General features: G+C 39.8%; 1 protein-coding gene across 1 annotated transcript in view; it reads left to right on the top strand.

Annotated features, from left to right (window-relative positions):
- Window positions 1-19,584, top strand: part of MRPS28 (mitochondrial ribosomal protein S28) — an 80,174-nt gene that overhangs the window by 18,252 nt on the left and 42,338 nt on the right. The gene's annotated exons all lie outside the window — the stretch shown is intronic.

Below are 19,584 nucleotides of genomic sequence, written 5' to 3' on the forward strand. Positions count from 1 at the left end.
TATTCTTAGGCAGTAGCTATCTCTGCTAAGCATAGATACATGAGGTGATGTACTGGGGACTTCACATGTTATTTGTGATAATACTTTTCATAGCAGATGATCTGTGCTAATGTGGTCAAATATTCCATATTGTAGCAGGTGATTTTATATAGATTTTGGTGTCAAGTTTCACTCTGTCCCAAAGTAGAATGTCTGTGGTGGAACTAGAACAGTTATGCTAGGGAATACAGTATTTTGAGAGCTAAAAGATAAGAAAGCAACGAATTCTAGTGGAAATAAGCTTATTTATAAGCTTTCTGAACTGTCTTTGGCACTTTATAATTGTGTATTATTCAAAGATCTCTTGTCTATTAAATTTGTCTCCAGGTTGCTTTAACACTTATTTTTTAATACATAGGCAAAACATGGTCTTTTAAAATTCATAACATCAGAATATTTTAGTCCATCTCTTATCCCTGTGTTTCCCCTAAGAGAGGAGGAACATCTTTGTTAATCTGCCATGTCACTGTTTTTGAAACATTAAATATGATTCCTGTGATAATCGGTTCTGAAATAATTGATTTAACAAAAGAGATTTAACAAATAATCACATGTTTGTATGCAAGTCTGTGATAGTATTTTATCAGAGCACTTTTATACTCAGCTTCTTTTTTTGACAGGTCTGTGACTTTCAGAGCAAATGTGTTTGATGTTCCAGGATGAACTGAGTCTTTATGCCCGTCCCATTTGGCAGCAGGCAAATATTTTCTTGGTTGGTTGCTGCTACTGTAGTAATAAAGCCCTTGTTGCTGTTTGCATCTCTTGCAAATTCCAAATGGAGATTAGCTTTGCCTTTCCCAATCCCATGCTTGCATGTCTGAGGAGTGTTTTTATATTAGTCTCAATCTCTGGCTATTCGTTTGGTTTTGTGGTTAAGTTCAGGCCAAAACTCCCTGTTCAGCTGCACCAGCCTTCTGCCAGGCCTGCTCAGTCTGCACCTTGGGAAAGACCCTTGTGAAGCGTTGAGGAGTTTGTCTTTATAGATCTTTGACATCTTCTGGGCACTTTTCCATGTCAGAACAGCTTCTCTACCCTGAATAACCCAAAGTCTACTGTCCTGAAGCCTAGATCTGTCTTTTGCTGCTTTACTTTCTCACTTCCCTTCAGCATGAAGGCTCTCATTGGAGGTCTTTGCAGCTGAGACAGACATCAGTTATCACATTCCCAAGCAGTTCTTGTCTGCCTGTGTGTAACATGTCCAGCAGAAAACCTGTCCTACTTGGGTTGTCTGTCACCTCTGGCAAGAAAGTGTCACCAGGGCACTCGCTCTGATTGCTTGCTCCCCTCCATGTTTGTTCCTGCTTGAGCACACATCAGGACATTTGAAGTGCCCTGTGACAATCAAGGCTTGCAATTGTGAGGTGGGTTCTGGTTGTTTGAATGAAGCTTCATCCACTCCCTCTTCTTCATCCCACTGCCCAGAGCAGACACCCACCATGAGTCTCTGTTGGTCTCCTCTCCAGTTTTGGCCCATGGCTCTGAACTGCCTCCTTGCATGATTCAGCGCAAGGCTCCATGCTCTCATGTCTCTTTCTTGCTTCTTTCTTCTACCCTCCAAAGAGGGTACCTCTTTGCCTTGATTCATGTTTGCTTGTACAGTTTTTCCCAGGTTTGGGGAGGGGGCAACTTTGTGTTTCTCTTCAATCTCTAACTTCACTCACCTTGTGAATGCTGAACCCACTTCTTGCTCTTTCCTTGTGTGGTGTTATTATTTTGTCATGGTGCTCTGGAATACTGAGATGGCAGGACAGACTGGGGGGAAAGGAATGAAAGATGTCTTCCTTAAAAAAGCTCATAGGCAAACAAGCATGTGTCCACTCCTTCCTTGTTCTCATCTTACTGTCAATAACTTACACCTTAGTTTTTGGTGCACGTTGCAGAGGTACAGGGGAAGATGAGGCCCAGGAAAACTCCTGTTGGAGCAGGTGCTTTAGAGTCAGTTGTCCACTAAACAGCCTGGGGCTGAGAAGATCTTGGCCAGTTATATTTCTGGCTGCCTTTTATAATGATGAAAACAAGCAGATCCCTATAAAACTTGTTTATATTTCCTTCTCCACTATACTTCTCCACTGCTTTTGAGTGGGAGTGGAGAGATGGAATTTAATAGCCTGGGTATTTTTAATGAAATTAAATTTGGTACTAAGGATGGTAGTTACCAAAATAATAGAAACAGCATTTACAATATTGAGGGTTGTGGTGGCAGTGGATATAGTAGTGTTGCTACTCTATACTTAAATGACTTAAAGCATTCATTTGAGATGTAGGTGACTGATTCAAGTCCCTTTTCTCTTCAGACCAGAAACCTGATTTTTTCTCAGACTACTTAAGTGTTTAAATGCTATTTAGAAGTCCTAATCCTCTAAATAAAAATAATTTAATAAGAAAGCAAATAGTTTAAATAATTCTTGCCAACTTTTTCTAATTCATTGTGTTTCTGGAATTGGAACTTCTAAAATTTACCTGAATTTGCAAAAAAATTGCAGTAGCAAGCAATCTTTTGCCATTTATGTGAAGAGGTATTTCTTGAGGACATGTGCTTTTGCTATTTCCTTGGTCATTTGGCTTTTTTCTCACAGAACTCATCTATTTTCATGATATTATAATACAGTTTTATTTTTCTAATATGATGGCCTGTGCTCTTTGAAAATGCTATGGTTTACTTGAAAAGAAACAAAAGGTTCTTGAGTGTAAAACTTATTCTCTTGAACTACTCAGTCCTGTTCCTAACAGCTGTGATTTCTTGGAAAGTCCAAGTGAAAGACCCTGTAGTGCTACCACCATGTGGCCATAAGAAAGGATTTCACCCTAAAGATTGTCTTGGGTAAAAAAGAAACTTAAAAAAAAAGGTGTCCCTCACTTGGAAAATTTGAAGTAGCTAAACAAACACATTTTTTCCCCTCAAGTCTACTAAGAGAATTTTCACCTCTAAAAAAAAACCAAAAGCACACAAACCAAAACCCCAAACAAAACACCACAAACTTTAAGGAAAAGAAACCTTAGAACAGTAATGCAAAATTTAAATTGAATAAACATTTGAAGAAACTGCTAGCTATTTTTGTTTAGTTTTTATTGATTGTTTTCCTTTTTTTTGGACATCTCTTTCATAGAATTGCAGAAAAAAAAAATTTTATAAGGATTGATGGTATTGAGATTGAAAGAATGCACTGGCTTGGTTAGATATCAAATATATTGTTAGTAAAATCTCACAGGGGTCAGGCAAGGATGTACTTGATTATAAATATCAGTATAATTTTGTTACTTGGGGTTTATTTACTGTGTCGGAGTATTTATTACCCTTACGATTTCAAGATCTCACATAATATATGTTGTAATTATTAAATATATACTGCAATTATTAAACTCATTTCTTGATGTACTCTGACTTACATGCTTTATTAGATTTACATTTTATCCCAACAGCACAGCAATTCTGTTAAATATCCAAAGTTTATACAAATGAGAAAGGGTCTGTAGTAAAGTAAAATTCCTTTTCAGCAATGGGAAGAAAGTATATTTTTTGTCTCTTTTAACATGCAGTGGAATTGAAGTCCTAAAGAAGAAAGTGTTGGTCTTACATCTCCAAATAAGCAACAACTTAATCCATGGCAAAAAGGTGCTGTTAAAACCTGCTTCTGACATTATCAGATGGAATTCCTGAGAAGCAGAAAATATGGGAAGGGATTGTGCTGACACCACCTCTTGCATCGTCTGCACCTGTACTGTTTAATGACCAATTCCCATCAAAAGCACAATGGCTTTCAGCAATTTTCTAAAATGTAGGATTGCAGGACCAGCTTCCAAAGAGGATTAAACTACACCTCTCCATGCCAGGGTAATGAAGCTTTATTTTCAAAGACTGCTGTAACCCTCCAGCAAATCCAGTATTATCAGACTGTAGGATCAGAAAGACACTTCCTTTATGCTTGAGTATGCAGCTGGTGCAGGGATTTCCAGTATATCCTGTGGCAATTTTATTTGACACCTTTTATACAGTGCATATTTGCCAAACTTAAATAGTAGAGAAGGGAAGAAATCATTTGATGCTGGTTGTGATTTAGAACATGACAGCTTAATGAGCACCATAAAATATTACCTAATGCTGTTTCTGCAAATTGTATCAAAATATTTACTCTGTTTGAATGACTGCCAGGGTGAATTTTATTTAGGAAACATTTAAAATTCTTTTCTTTTTGTTCTATTTTTAAAATATTTTATAGATAAGGTCAGAATGGAATCCAGTTTGAACTAATCTGGTTTCTTAGATTAGGTAATGTGAATAAGGCTGGTTGTTTTCTAGCACATTCATTTTATTAAGACAGTCTTAAATTTATGTTGAAAGTAATACGGGAAACTTAAAAAGATCTTGTAAGATTAAAAAAACACAATTTTCTAAAAAAAGAAGAGAGGTGCACAAAGAGAGATGCTCTTCATGGGAAAGGATTTCAATAAGACTCTGTTTGGTTTAGTTCTAGTTTGTGCATTAAACAGTCACCATGTGTTAAGCTGGAGGGTAAGTTTGGAGTTACCTGCTCTGTTTTGATGCCATGTGAATATGCTTTTTGAATGAGTGCATCAGCCAGAACGAGCGGCCTCACACAGAGCATCCTGCTCTCAGTGCGGCAGAGACCCTTGTACAAGGGGACATGGCAGCGTCTGGTTCAGTCTTTGCTTGCTGAACTCTCCTTTCCCTGACTGTTGTGTATGTAATGGTGCAATATTACGATGAAAAAGGTTAGAGAGAGATGTTGTAAACATAACTTTGTAACTCTTTTCTTTACAATACGTAATGACCAAATAGCTGGAGGAAGGTTGTATAGGTTGAGAGACTCAGCATTCAGCTCCCATTCCCAAGGCCTTTGCTCTTTCTTTGCCAGGGGAATCATGGGCATCAAATTCATATTTAACCATGTTTACTCCTTAGAGTATATATTTCTTCCTGGTCCTGTATTGTTGCTGACTGGAGTGGTGCTGATCTGCCAGCCTGGTATAGCCTTTGGCTTTCAAGCTTCGAATGTTGATGGAAGTATTACTGGTAAGGGAAGGGAAAAAAAAAAAGGGCAATTATTGTGATATATAAAGAAAATACAACTTGCTGCAGTAATTCTGGGTTTAGTTATACATGTTTGTTTTTACAGTGATCTACTTCCTTTTTGCTGTCTGTTGCCAGCAAAATAGCACTTATCTGTAATATGTAATTCTCAAATGGAAAGAAGGAAATTGCTAACCAGCAGTACTAGTGATACAATAAATTATGCTTTTGTAAGTTCCATTTTCAAACTTACGCAGATGCAGAAAGAACAGGTCATATGAAAAAGACTGGCAACATATAGAAACTTAGTGAATCTTAAAATTTATTTATGCATGTTGAAGTTACTGGCAAAATGCACAGGATGCTGGATTAGTGTAGAAAACGACTTTTTATTTCTGTGACGTTGTGTTGCTTAGAAAAGCAGATCAGCTGAGAATCATGTTTTTAACTCCCAGTTTTGGTGTGTGAGGGAAATGAGCACAGTTCTGACAGAATTTTCTCATTCTAGTTAGGTGTTCAAATTATTGCTGTTAGCTCATTGGTATTAAATCAGTGGTTTCTTCCTTTCCCTGCTTCCCTTTTGTTGTAGTTTTCATTCCTAACAGATAAGTCTTTTTCTTACAGGATTTTCTAGTAGTATTCACACTGTAAAAAAACTCTTAACAAGAAGATTGAGAAAATGTGTCGTGGTTTAGGAACAGCACTCCCCAGTTGAGTGCCCCCTTGCCCCAAGACTCTTCCCAAACTAGATGCTTCTTGCTTGCTCCCCTCTGTTTTCTCCCTTTCCACTTCCTGTTCTGGGGATAGAGTTGAGAAAAAGGTGAGAATTAAGCGTTGAGATAAGAACAATTTATTGGAAACAGCATTGAGATAAGAAAACCAACAGTAAGAGCAGCAATATTTATAACAAAAGTGTACAAAAAGAGGGTGATTTACTTGCAGAGATGCTCACTGAGGACTCCATGACAGTGTTTCCCCCTTCTGCTATGATTTTTCTTGACCAAGCCATGTCCTTCTTCCTGGAAGCAAGAATCCTTTACCTCCACCCCCTGGCAGTGATGTGAGATAGTGTAGATTAACAACCTAGGCATGCCCACATTGCTCCAGGCTCTGTTCCTTTACTCAGCTCATCTAGTGTGAAAATTATGTCCTGTCTCTTGCAGGAAATGCATGTCCCCTTCCCCTTCCCTTTCCCCTTCCCCTTCCCTTCTTCATGGGCTCCATTGGTAACTATCCCCAATCCAGGTTCATTCTCTGTATTCTTTTTTCAAATACTGATTGTTAATATGTATTTCCAATATAAATATAATGTAGTTACATTTCTAACTGATTACAGTTTTATACTGTAGCTATTTGCATTATGCAAGTTAGTAAGTATTTTTTCAGCTTGCATATTATTGTTCAGCTTTTTACCAATGCTTTACTACTGAACTGTTAGAATTTGCAGTTCTGTTCTGTGTTTTTAAGCAGTTACCATGTTTTAGAGGTTGCTATATTGCAGCAGTATATAATATGTTCCCTCTACTAACATTTTTGGAAAGTTTTTGAAATAATTTTTGCTCATTAATGCATAATTAAATCAGAAATTAGAACACTTACTAAAATACCTGGTATTATAATCTTAGTCAACATGATCATGTACCTGGTCTTTCCCACAAAGCTATCTTTATTCTTTTGTCATCAGCTGAGGGGTGGTTTTTTTTTTAGGTTATTTGTTTTTTCTTCATTTGTTTGGAAAGTATTTCTTGCCTATTAAAAAAAAAAAAAAAAGGTCGTGACATAAGTAAGTAACTTGGGAGAATTTGTAAGTCTCTGTGACAGAGATTTCCTTTGTGCCTATAAGGTCAAATGGTTTAGGTCTATCAGTGCCATGATGCTGATATTTGTAACACTGAATGGCTGTCTGAAATCAAAGCAGTCTTTGTACTTTTCTGCTCCTTCTTCCAAGTTCTCCTACCTATCAGGTAAGCATCTTCTTATTGGAGGGCAAAATTCCTCTGCATTTTGAAAGATTAACTTAGACTATGTTATAATTTTTAAATTGTTAAATCATTATGACCTGTTCAAATTTGCTGAAGTATAAAATGAAGAGTGCACACACACTTTCCTGAATCTTCTCCAGTTTGTATCTTTTATAGAAAACATAACCAGACAGCCGGTCTCCACATTGTGAAAACCAGTCTCTTTCTGTGATTAAAATGATGAGAATGTCATGTTGAAATTCTCTGTGGACCAAGGTGGTTTTCACTAGTCATCAGCAAACTTGGGTTTTGGCACTATGGTCAGCCTTTGGTCTCCAGCTATGCCCAAATACCAGGGAGAAATGGTAAGCAGGACTGATGATGTTGTCCTGTTCCCACATACCAACACTGCAACTTAAAAAGGAAGCCTTATTATTTATATTGAAGAGGACTAAATTCAAGGAGGTGTCAGGAGCTGCCTTTTCTACAAAGCTTCCATATAGTGCAATTCACCATCGCTCCGAGCCCAAACAATGCACGTGGTGCCACTCTGTCTGCTGTTGAACAATTTCAGCTCGCTTTTTTTAAAACAGGCACGAAGAATAGCTGTGTGATTGCAAACTTGGTCTGTGTGCTGCAGCAAATAGCCTCTAACTTATTTATAGCAGCATGCATTTTGGAAATTATAGTTTTTTTATCCCCTATGGACACAGCTTATTATTTGCTTGGTTACTTTACAATTGTGACTGTTTTTGCCACCCACTTTATATCATTCTTCAGTGGTTATTTTCAACCACAAATGGAGGTGTTGGCCCTGTGCGGTTCTGTAATACACAAGACAGTGCTTCCAAAGTTCCTGGAGCCCAAAGTCTGTAAACGTTGTTTTTTTTTTACTACACTATTAGTTTTTCATCCCAGATAGTTACTTTAGAGTTTAGTTAATGTATTGATACCATGGGACAGGTGTTGGTTTTCAACAGTACAACTAGTCCGTATTAGTGAGGCACCCTAGGCAGCATTTAGTACAGAAAATACAACACAGACCTAGGAAGATGGCTGCAGTGCATATGAGCCTGCTAATCAATTTTCATCCTTAGTTTTTGCTTCTGTCATTAAAGTAGCAGAGTTATGAGATCAAATGACCTTTGGAAGAAAAAGCCCTCACAAAACTAGAAGCATTTAAGGATAAAAAAAGTTTTGCCAGTTCTGTTTTCCCATGGCATCGTGATAAGTGAGAAATGGAATATGCTGTGTAAAGTGTCTTGGGAGAACAAAGCAGACCATAGGTGGCCTGGAGCTTTTTTGGCAATGTCAAAGTCTGTAAATACTCTTTAAGCCACACTTTTTCTCATATGTAGACGTGCATACATACACGATAGGAAAAAAAACTCTTGGCAAACTTACTACTGCATTGGTAGGCTTGAGTGTTGTCTGTAGGAGATGAGTAGTTAAACTCTTTCTTTTCCCCTAATCCAGGTGCTAGCTGTCAAGAGCTGCAGAAACTGGAATTACAAACTCATGACTTGGCAGAAGAGTTAAAATTGTTTCTAGTATTTTGTTCTGAGATTGATGAGAATAAATGACTTGAATCTCTGTGTGCAGCATATTAGGAATTTTTCCCCCTCACCTTTGAGAAAGCCTTGCTGTTAGCACACAATTTCACTTAAATGCCTCTAGTAAAGTGTAATTAATTTCCTCAATAGCTAGACAAGGCTCACAGAATCTCAGCCAGTCCACATACAGAAGATTATGGATTTTATTGAAAACTCTTAAAGTGCTCTCCAACATGTTTCACTCATCAGTGACTCTGGGTGAAGTGGATGAGGTAGACTCCTGCCAGTTATACAAACGTGGTACTTTTCAGGAGTACAGACAACTGTACTTGACTAAACCAATGAGCAAGTTGTAGATCTTTCTGGCATAAAGTCTGGTCAGTTTGACCTGTACCTGTAACAGAGGTAAGGATTAGATGAGAAAACAGTCCAGGTTATTTTAACAGTATAACTACTTTTATTAGGTTGGGTGTAACTGTGTGCTAAACCCTCTTGTCAGCGTAGTGAGTTGAGCTGCAGTGCTGTGCTGATGTGGCCTTTGATTTCATTTTGGGAGACAAGTTTGGCCTAAACTGGCTCATGTGCTCTGCGTGGCAATCCTCTGGGAGGTGTAGACTTGCCCAAAGACAGAAGCTATTTAGTTTCTAGATTGAGAAACTGAATTAATGATGTTTGGGACTAAATGTGAATTACAAGTCTTCATATAACAAAGATCTTACTCAGGAAAATTAATGCTATCATATAACCATGGGGTGGTAATTATTCACCCCTCTGGAATAGTTTCAGTAAGTGAGTCTGAGAAGGGAATTAACACAGCTAGGGAAACACTGCAGGTAATATGTATCAACCTCAAGCTCTTAGAAGGCATGAGTCAGGCCTCCTGCAAGTAATGATTTTAAGGTTGGCTTTCTTTTTTGGTTTATGTCTTTCTGGGTTATTTAGTTTTTGGGTTCACATAATTTTTTTAAAAAATTTGGCAGATGAGGAATTTTTAATTGTACCAACTTTTTTTTTTTTTTTTAATGGTAGTTGATATTCTTCTGTAACTGATAAAATTGTTGTTATTAGTAAAGCTGGAGATGTACAGAATTATTTCACTGATAATTTCTCTCAGTCTGCTATATAATACGAATTTTACTCAGGTTGGAGGCCAGTAACTAGCCATATATCCTAGTGGTCAGTAATGGGTCCAGTCCTGTTCAACATCTTCATTCATGACCTCAGTGATGGGACGGGAATGTACCTTTAGCAAGTTTGCACAGACTACAGAACATGGAGGTGTTACACAAGGTGCTTGTGCTGTCATCCAGAGTGACCTCAGCAAGCTGGAAAAATGTTGTGATGGGAACCTCATCAAGTTCAGCAAGAGAAGCACAAAATCCTTCCCCTGGGAAGGTGCAAGCCCAGGCACCAGTACGTACTGGGACCACTGGGATGCAAAGTGTCTTGCCAGAAAAGGCCTATGGGGTCCTGGTGGACACCCAAGTTGAACATGAGGCAGCAGTGAGCCTTTATGGCAAAGAAACTGAATGGTGTACTGGGCCACATTAGACAAGCAGGTGGCAGGATGCAGTCCTTCTCCTCCACTTAGCCCTGGTGAGGCCAGACCTGGAGTGCTGTGTCCAGTTCTGGGCTCTGAGTTCAGGAGACAGTGCAGTGAAGAGCCCCACAGATGCTGAAGGGACTGGAGCATCTCTCTGATGAGGAAAGGCTGAGAGAGCTGGGACTGTTCAGCCTGGAGAAGAGAGGGATCAGAGGGATTTCATCAATGTGTAGAAATATCTCAAGTGAGTGGGCAACAAGTACAGAGCCAGGCTCTTATCAGCAGTGCCAGTGACGGGACCAGGGGCAGTGGGCACACACCAACACACAGGAGGCTCCTGAACATCAGGAAAGAGCTTTTTACTGTGAGAGTGACTGGGTACTGACACAGGTTACCCAGGGAGGTTGTGGAGTCTCTGTTCTTGGAGATACTTAAAAGCTTTTCTCTGGCCATTGATGATTTATTCAGTCATGCATTTTTATTTGAAGTCACTGGTCGGTACAGAGGGATGGTTCAGCAGAGGGAGGAGTGGGTGTTTACTGCAGCTTGGAATAGGCCCAAAAGACTGATAAAATTAATTCTGTTACTCCTACACACCAAACCCATGACAGATGCTTTTCTTCCCCTGATGCTTTCTGTAACTCCTTGTCAGCCTATTTAGATGCTGTTACCCAACCAGGGCACAAAACCAGGTAAATTCCTACAAAGCAAGGTAAGGCTTTTAAGGCTGAATGTTGCCAAACTCTGTAGGGGATTTGGCTGCTTTGCTGCTACTAGGCAGCACAGCAGTTGTGAATTAAAAAAAATGTGTGATGTTTAGAGGCAATAATAAATAACATTTTATTACATGTCTGTTATTTAGAACTAATTTATTCTCCTTTTTTGCTCACTGATAGATATTCTAACAAAATCAACAGTCATAGCTTCTTGTCTTTTCACATGCACTTGTGTGGAGCTAGGACAGAAACAGTAAATTAGTACAGTTTTTGTATCCAGTGTTTTGGAGCAAGAAGCACAGGCAACAGTACTAAAGCAACACTTAGGTTGTATGTATATGCCCTTACTGAGTAAGGAGCATCTGATATCACTGTCCCTGCTGTTGTATTTGCTTGCCTGACTTTTCTTAAAAAAAGATAGATAGAATGTTCAAGATAGAATTTTAAATTCTAGGCAGGTATTGCTGTTGTGCTGGAAGAACTGCAGTGTAAGTAAAGACCCATATATTTAAAAAGAAAAAAGAGGGTTTGGGAAAGTGTTCTAAGAGTATTCAATAGCTGTTTAAACTTGCCTTAGTAGATTTCGAAGTCTGTGTGTGGTCACTGCTGCCATGGCTCTGTCGGCATTTTAGGCATGATAGCAGCCAAGCAGGGATGCAGATGTCTTCTGCTTTGTGAACTTGCTGAATGTAGCCATGATTTATGGACACTGAAATGTGAAGTAGGATGAGAACCAATCATGGAGCATTTTTTAATACAAAACCAAAGCTCTTTTTCCTTCTGTTATAGCTGTCAAGAAAGACAAATTTTATATTTTCCCATCTTAGCATTTTATTTTTTTTATTTTTTTTTTGCCTAAAGAACTTAAAATCCAGTCCCAGCTTGGGTGAGAAAAAACAACAGCCCCCCAGTCCTTTAAATACTGAAGGAATTGTTCTGAAAAATTCTGAAGCTATATTTTGAATGATCTGCTTTGAGATGTGGCAGGCTCTGATCACATGGAAGAGCACACATAATGTGGTCACACTGTGTGAGCATGTACCCACTTAACTGAGAAACTGAGATGTGACTCTAAAGGCAGAGAAGTAACCATTGGCTACCATTACCAAAAAATGCCAATCATTTATTAGTGTTTAGTGACTTTTCGTTAGGGTAAAAGGAAAAAGGCTTAAGCAATTTTTCTTTAATTAATGATCTTATTAGAAGAAATGAAGGATTGCATACATGTCCTCTGAAACCTCTTGTTCTTTATTCAGTAAGAGTGAGATCTTACTGAATGATTTTCATGATTCCTATAAAACTATGTGAAGCATTTCTTTATGGAAATTCAGACAGGTTTAACCCGTCTGAAATCTTCTGGAAGTAATGGAGTGTTAGTTTAAATATTAAAATTTTAAAAGAATTATAATCCACAATGTCATATCCCTATCAGAGTTTTCATGTCTTTTCCATACATCATAAAGAAATGTAAGTAGCATACAGAGTTTAATTTATCTGCAATTTGTACTCATTAACTTCAAGTATTAGAGATGCTAATCTCAGTGGTAATTATGAGCTGATTGCTAATCTGTCCTTTCACTTGGAGAGTTCAGTTAGAGAGTTCACTTCTTTTCCCTTGACATTATATATTTGAAATTATCTAAAAGTGTTTTAATCTTTCAGATCAAGTAGTGCCTGCGCCACTTTGCTCATCTTCGTGTCCCTGGTGCCAGGCCAGTCTATTACCACCTCAGTACTAGATTTTGTTCCCCCCTGAAGCCTTTCAAGACTGTTCTTGGCAGCTGGCTTGACAGGGCTGCTGGAGACGAGACTGAAACGCGTTCTGCTTCCTCCAGACACAGCTCAGTAAACAAGCTGTGATCCTCTGCTTGGCAGGAGGCAGAGCTGCTGCTGCTGCCAGCCTGGGAGGGGATGCAGAGCAGCAGCGATGCGTGGCAGCAAATACAATATCCTTTTCTGGGACTTTGACTTGAATAACGCTTTGCTGTAATGTGGAGGTTTGTGAAATACTTGCCTGCTTCTGCGAGGTTTATTAAGAGTATGCTTGGGTCTGGAGTACACGCCAGTGGTGCACTTAGCTAAAACTAAATTATAGTAAGTGAGTGGAAAGGAGTAACGAGTAAAGCAAGAGTAGATTAGACTAATGTGCTAAGCAGTGATGTAGGCTTAAAAAAACAAATATGAAGAAAGGAAGTTTTAGGGGATTTATCATAGAATCATGGAATGGTTTGTGTTGGAAGGTTCATTAAAGATCATGTAATTTCAACGCCAACCATGAGCAAGAACACCTTTCCCTAGACCAAGTTGCTCAGAGGCCCATCCAGCTGGGCCTTGAAGGGATGCGGCATCCACAGCTTCTCTGGGCAACCTGGTCCAGTAATCTCAGCATCCTGTGATTATTTCTGAAACCTTCCTCTGGTCTCAGTCCAACAGGTCCACGTCCTTCTTGTGTTTTGGGCCCAAGAGCTGCATACAGTACTCCATATGGGAGTTCGGGAGGGCAGAATAGGGGGGGCAGAATCAGCTCCCTTGGCCTGCTGGTCACACTGCTTTTGATGCAGTCCAGAGCACAGCTGGATTTCTGGGCTACAAGTATACATTACTGGATCATGTTGAGCATCTTGTCCACCAATACTCCCTCCTCAGGGCTGCTCTTAATCCATTTTCTGCCCAGCCTGTATTTGTGCTTGGAATTGCCTTGACCCATGTGCAGGACCTTGCACCTGGCCTTGCTGGCTTTTGTGTTGTTCAGATGGGCTTATCCCTCAAGTCTACCAAGGTCCCCCTGGATGGCATTCAGTGTGCAGCATGATGTCATTGGAAAACTTGCTGAGGGTGCACTTGGTCCCACTACTTTCACCCTCTGTAAGCTTCCTTTTTGTGTTTGAGTTTGTCCAGGAACTCCTTGGTCATGCACTTGGGCCTTCTGGTGATTTTTGCTTAAATTCCTCTTAATGATCCTTGAGTATTAACCAGCTCTCTTGAGCTTCACTTCCCTCTAGGGCTTTACCCCATGGTCCTTTCCAGGCAGATCCCTGAACAGGCCCAAGTCTGCTCTCCTGAAGTTCAGGGTAGTGAGCTTGCTGTGACCCCTTCCCACTGCCCTAAGGATCTTGAGCTCCACCATTTAATGGTTACTGCAGCTCAGGCTGCCCTTGAGCTTCACATTCCCCGCAAGCCTCTCCTTGTTGGTGAGAACAAGGACCGGCACAGCACTTTGGGGGCGATTGGAATTATTCAGACTGGAAAAGAGAAGGCTTCAGAGTGACCCAATTGCAGCCTTCCAGTACTTGAAGGAAACATAGAGGAACTTATATAGGGCAAGACTATTTTCAAGATCATGGACAGGACAGGATGGGGGGGAATGTGTTCTAATTGAAAGAGAGTAGATTTAGATTAGATTGCAGGAAAAAATTCTGTATTGCGAAGGTGATGAGGCACTGTGGTGGTGAGGTGCATCTGAGGTTGCCCAGGAAAGTTGTGGATGCTCCATGTCTGGAAGTGGTCAAGGACAGATTGGATGGGTCTCTGAGCAATCTGGTCTAGCTGAAGGTGTCCTGCCTACAGCGGGGGGCTAGAACCAGTTCATAGTTAAGGTCCCTTCCAACCCAACCCATTCTATGCTTTTATGACCTCTCCTCCTTGACTTCTCTATCACTGAAGATGGCCATTACCGTCAACACATTGCAGGAGCCTCCTGGATTGTTTATCCCCTGTTGTGCTGTCCCTCCAACAAGTATTGGGGTGGTTGAAATCTGCCATGAGAGTCAGAGGTTGTGAATGTTGAATCTGCTTGGTCTTCCTGGTCAGGTGACCTGTAGTAGGCTATAATGTCACCTGTCCCTGCTGTCAGTTTAATCCTGGCCCATAAGCTCTTGGTCTGCTCCTCATCCCTTACAATTTAGAATTGTTAGAGTAGGTCTTCATTTTCTTCACATCCTAGATCAAATTTGAAAGGGTTTTTGCTGAGAATTTCCTATTCATTATAAGAAAAAATAATCATGCTAGATGTTAGTTCTTCTAGCTTTGTTCATCAGCCTTTAGATCTACGCATATTCCTGTGGCAAGATATTTAAGGACCGTAATATTAGTTGAAAGGTGAGGATTTTCCTCCTTTAAAGTGAATTAAAAACCGTTCAGTAACATCATTGATCAGATCATTGATAAGATTGCAGGCATACTTTGGCATCAGTACTTTTACACAGTGCCAGGATACTCAAGTGCAGTCGTATGTCTTATATTTGGTGTGCAGAGCAGGCATGCCTGCCTTATTTAAATAAGGCTCTATGTAGGTATAAATACTAGAAATTCTTGTGCTGTTTTAAAATAAAGTATCTGAGGATAAAGTCTTCACATAGCTTTAAGGTTACTTGCTCTCAACTTGTTTGCCAAGAATAAAAGTTAGAACTTCAAAACTCCTGAAATCTTTCTGACTAGCTCACACATAAGGAAATTAAGGAAATTTGTGATTTGTGGGTTCAATTCTTTTTTTCTGGCATTAAACACAATTCTTTTTTTTTTTTTTTTTTTTTTTTTTAGTATTTTGAGCTTTCTTCTGTAGTTCTGTAGCTGCTTGACATAATAACATTCTAGTATTTTGAGTTAAAAACTAAAATTGAAAGAGCACTAGAGAATATGCTGTTACAGTCTTTGCTATTAGTGATAAAATGAACAATATTCTTTGTGTTCCATTAATGCAAATCCAGGGATTTGTTTATTTTAGAATACAATTTTCTTCTTCTCCTTTTTTTTTTTTTTTTTTTTTTTTTTTATAAAGCAATTCACTATTTTAAAACATACTAAACAGTTCTTTCTCTTTGACTTCATTATGTATGACTTTATCTGTAGTATGGTATACATGAGTTAAAGAGCAGTTGCTAAATCTCTTATTAGCTTAATGCTAAACATTAATACTCTTTGCAAGCAAATATTCCACTCCTTAGAAAAATGTCTGCAGATTTTCCATATTGTACACTGAAAGGTCCCTGCTCACTTCTGGGGGTTTGGAATTAGATAATCCTTAGGGCCCCTTCCAACCTATTCAATGATTCTGTGATAGGAAGCAGGTGAAGGTAACACTTCTGATGTTGTGTTAGAGGGTTATTTGGTTTCTTAAACATGCTCACAGGCATGGGGATGTTAATAATAGAAGTGGCATTTCCGTAAAGGGAAAGTTGACAAAAATCATTATTTGAAGAGTAACAATAATCTCCATGAAGCGATTTTTATTTTTTCTGCTAACAGGTAACTAGTAATAGAGGTGCGCGTGCAATATCATGGATGTGTTAAATTTTCCCTGACCCATTATTTGCACAATCTAAATGTGTGTGAAACGCAGAGGTGCAGCCGTGGTTGTCTCGATACACTTCTCAGTTCCTTCTCAGCCTCTGCGGTGGGTATTTAAAATTAGAACTCCGTCGTTACCGTCTTTGATGTGCCTTTCGAAGGGACATAGGGCTTCTGTAATTCCAAATCCCATGACCGGTTTTTCGTCTTGGTGGAAGCGGCAGCCTTGAGTGGGGTGCAGGTGCGAGGGCAGGCTGCCGTGTGTGCAGGAGATGAAGCAGGGTTGCAGCCCCGCCGGGCCGTGTCCCGCCGCCTCCCGGGGCCGCGGGGCGGGAGCGGCAGCGCCCGGCTCCCGCTGCAGCCGCGCAGCGCGGCCCGAGCCACCGCTGGCTGCCGGGGTGAGCGCCCAGCCATTCTTCCGCCTTCACTTCCTCGGCTCTTTAGCCCCCATTGAGCGTGGAACAGTGGCGGGGGACAAAAGCTGTATACACTGTACAAACAGAGCACTAAAGCGGCAGTACACTGACTCATTCTTCGCTCTGTGTGAGAACTGAGGGGGACTCTATTCACCGCCTTTGTGCCGGTGTCTGTCAACAGCGCTGTTTGAGGCCAGCCCCATTGTGCCGGCCAATGTTTCTTATTGACCCGAGTCTGTGCCCGCAATGTTCCCAGGGTCGAAGTTGCGAGCGAGAGAATGTTTGAAAAGGGGTAATCGTGGGCTAAATGCGTTTTGCTGCATTGTCGTCTGACCTATTAAATCTAAACTGCGCTCCGCGTTCATGCAAACAGGTAATTATGTAGTCACAGCTGCAGCCATTGACATCTGGTTACCGCCCCGTGGAAAAAGGGGACGGGGCGATCGCCTCTCCCTCCGCGCTCTCAAACGCTGAACTTTAATGATATTAACTGAAAATAGAAGGTGGATTAGCAAGACTGACAGGTCGACAAGGTGGATACTTTATCCAAGTAGACAGAAATAAGTCTGAGTGCAGTTGCTTGGGTATTTCTGCTGCCTTATGCATCAGATTTTTCCCATAGCTGCAGGCTTGTCTGGGCTCTAGAACCAGTTATGATATAAGGGTTTTAGATCAGGAGAAGCAGCAAAACACTTCTGTCATCCTGTTGTGCAAAACAGTTCTGCAGACTGTTGTTATTTTTTTTTGCAAGCTGCTTACAGTGGTTCTGGTCCCCATAGGAAGAGTTGTCAGGATTTCCAGATAACAGACCCTCATTATCAATAAGCCAGCATTTCAAAATTTAGTGGTCAGTGTACAAGGGTGATAAAAGATTCCTGTCCATAAACTATTTTAGGAAACTGTTTTTTCTTTTAATGTACTTTGGAACTGAGGGCATAGTATTTGCATGTAAATTAGTCTGACACATCCTCTTTCTCATCCCCCTTTGCTCTCTCCCTTTCTACTGAGAGGGAAGAGATCTCTACACAGCATACAGAATTATTAAAACAGCTTGCTTTTCTGTCCTGCACCACTTTCAGTGCTGGGCTAGATAACAACCACTATAGAAATGAGAAGAGAGGGTTACAGGGTCCTGGGTGACTTTCATGGCACATCAAAGCTGGAAGCACAGTCAGTGCTGGGCAGCCCTGGGTGCAGGGCAGGAGAGAAGTGCAGCCAGCTGATAAATCCCTCCTTTAAGGGATCACTTGCAGGAATGAATGGTTATCTGCTTCTCCTTGCATTTGCATCCCAGTGCTACTTCTTAAGAGTCACTTACTCTGGAGTGCTGTTGCAATGTGTACTGTCATGAAACAGAGAGATTAGGTATTACGTATGATTTAAATACATAGATACAGGTATATGGGTGTAATATTCCAATATATGATCTTCTAGCATTATGGGAGTACTGTAATTGCCAAAAGAGTGAAATGTTCTCCTTTAAAGGTATATCCACTGTTACAGATCAGAGAACTAGTTCTTCATTCATGGAGCAGGGAGGAAGAAAAGGTGGTCTGCTCAGATTGCAGGGAATCTGTTTGTATTGTGGATCTCTAAAATTGCCTTGTGCAGACATCTGTTATGTAATTAGCTGTTTCTTTCCTTTTTTGTTGGTTTACTTTTACTTGGTTTCTACCTTTTTCTACTCCTTACACGCCTCTAGGAAATGGACTGAGTTTCTTATGAAAAAAAGCAAGGTTAAAATGTGCAAACCAAAAATATTTCAAGTGTATGTAGAAATGTGTTGGCATTACCGTGGAGAGTAGGGAAAGACTTAAGTCCATCTGCCAGAAAAAGACAGATAAATTTCATCTTCACAATTATTTGATTCAGTGGCTCTTCAATACTTACTGCTGTAGGAAAGAATAAATTTTCTTAGCAACATTTCTAGGCTATACCAGGACTGTATACAGTCCCTTTGCTGTCTTTGCATCAATACATTTTTTTTCCAAATATATAGAAAGTTCTATTTCTGCATTCCCCAGCAGATGTATTAAGTTCATAAAAATACTAAATAGTCAGAGGAGTTTGTTATTTTTCACTTATGTAACTCTGTCTTCTAAACAACTTTCCTATTTCTCTGCTTAAAAAAATGAATATTCAAAACAAAGTATTTCCTTTTCAGTACCTGCTGTTATTTTTTAGTGTAAAGGGAATACCAAGGAATGGTGCAATCTAAAGGACTCAGTTGTCTAAATCAGTGTTCTCTTCATCTGTATTACCTGTAGAGGAGATAAATGAGGCTGAAGATTTATCCTGTAAAGGTCTGTAAATGCCTTACACTCCATAAAATACTTTAATTCTATAACTGAGAAAACCTGTTCCACTTCAACTATGAAGAGTCAGGATGAATTTGAAATGATAATTCTTAGCAGAGATCAAGAAGCTTCCTGGTTAAATTGTCTTTTTCCCTGTCTTACCTAATGAGTAAAACTTGATCAGTCTTTTAATTTGGGTACTCCAGTTTTGATGTCATGTGCGTGCTGTGATGTCTCAGCTGTAATTCTCAGCTGTCTCTTGATGTAATTCAAAAGGAGTTATAAGAATACACTTTTCAAAGAGTCAGAGTTGACTTGTCTTTAGGTATGGCACCCAACTTACTGAAACAGGCATTAACCACTGCAGCATTCTTGTATTTTTGGAAGGTGGTGCTGTATAATGAAAGAAAAGTTGGAAACTTAGATACAGGAATTATTATGTGCTCAGTAGTTTGGAGCAATAAGGTAGCAACATCAATGTAATCAAGGGAAGTCTTGCATAGTATACATAATTTAGCCTCATACTTCAGCAAACGACATTATAGACAAAATTCTTATAGTTCTAGACAAAATAAGAGAGCAGAAATACAGAGTTCTTGGGTGTGTACTGAAGACTGATTACCTGCACATGCAATATATGTACTCAACATTCTGGTGTGCACTTGGTGGAAAATAACTTCAGTGTGGGCTCTGAGGTTCTTTCTGAAATTGTTATACTTACTGGTAAAGTCGACCTTGAATATG

Source organism: Cyanistes caeruleus, chromosome 1 (genome assembly GCF_971803275.1).
Source record: "Cyanistes caeruleus chromosome 1, bCyaCae1.hap1.1, whole genome shotgun sequence".
Taxonomy (NCBI): domain Eukaryota; kingdom Metazoa; phylum Chordata; class Aves; order Passeriformes; family Paridae; genus Cyanistes; species Cyanistes caeruleus.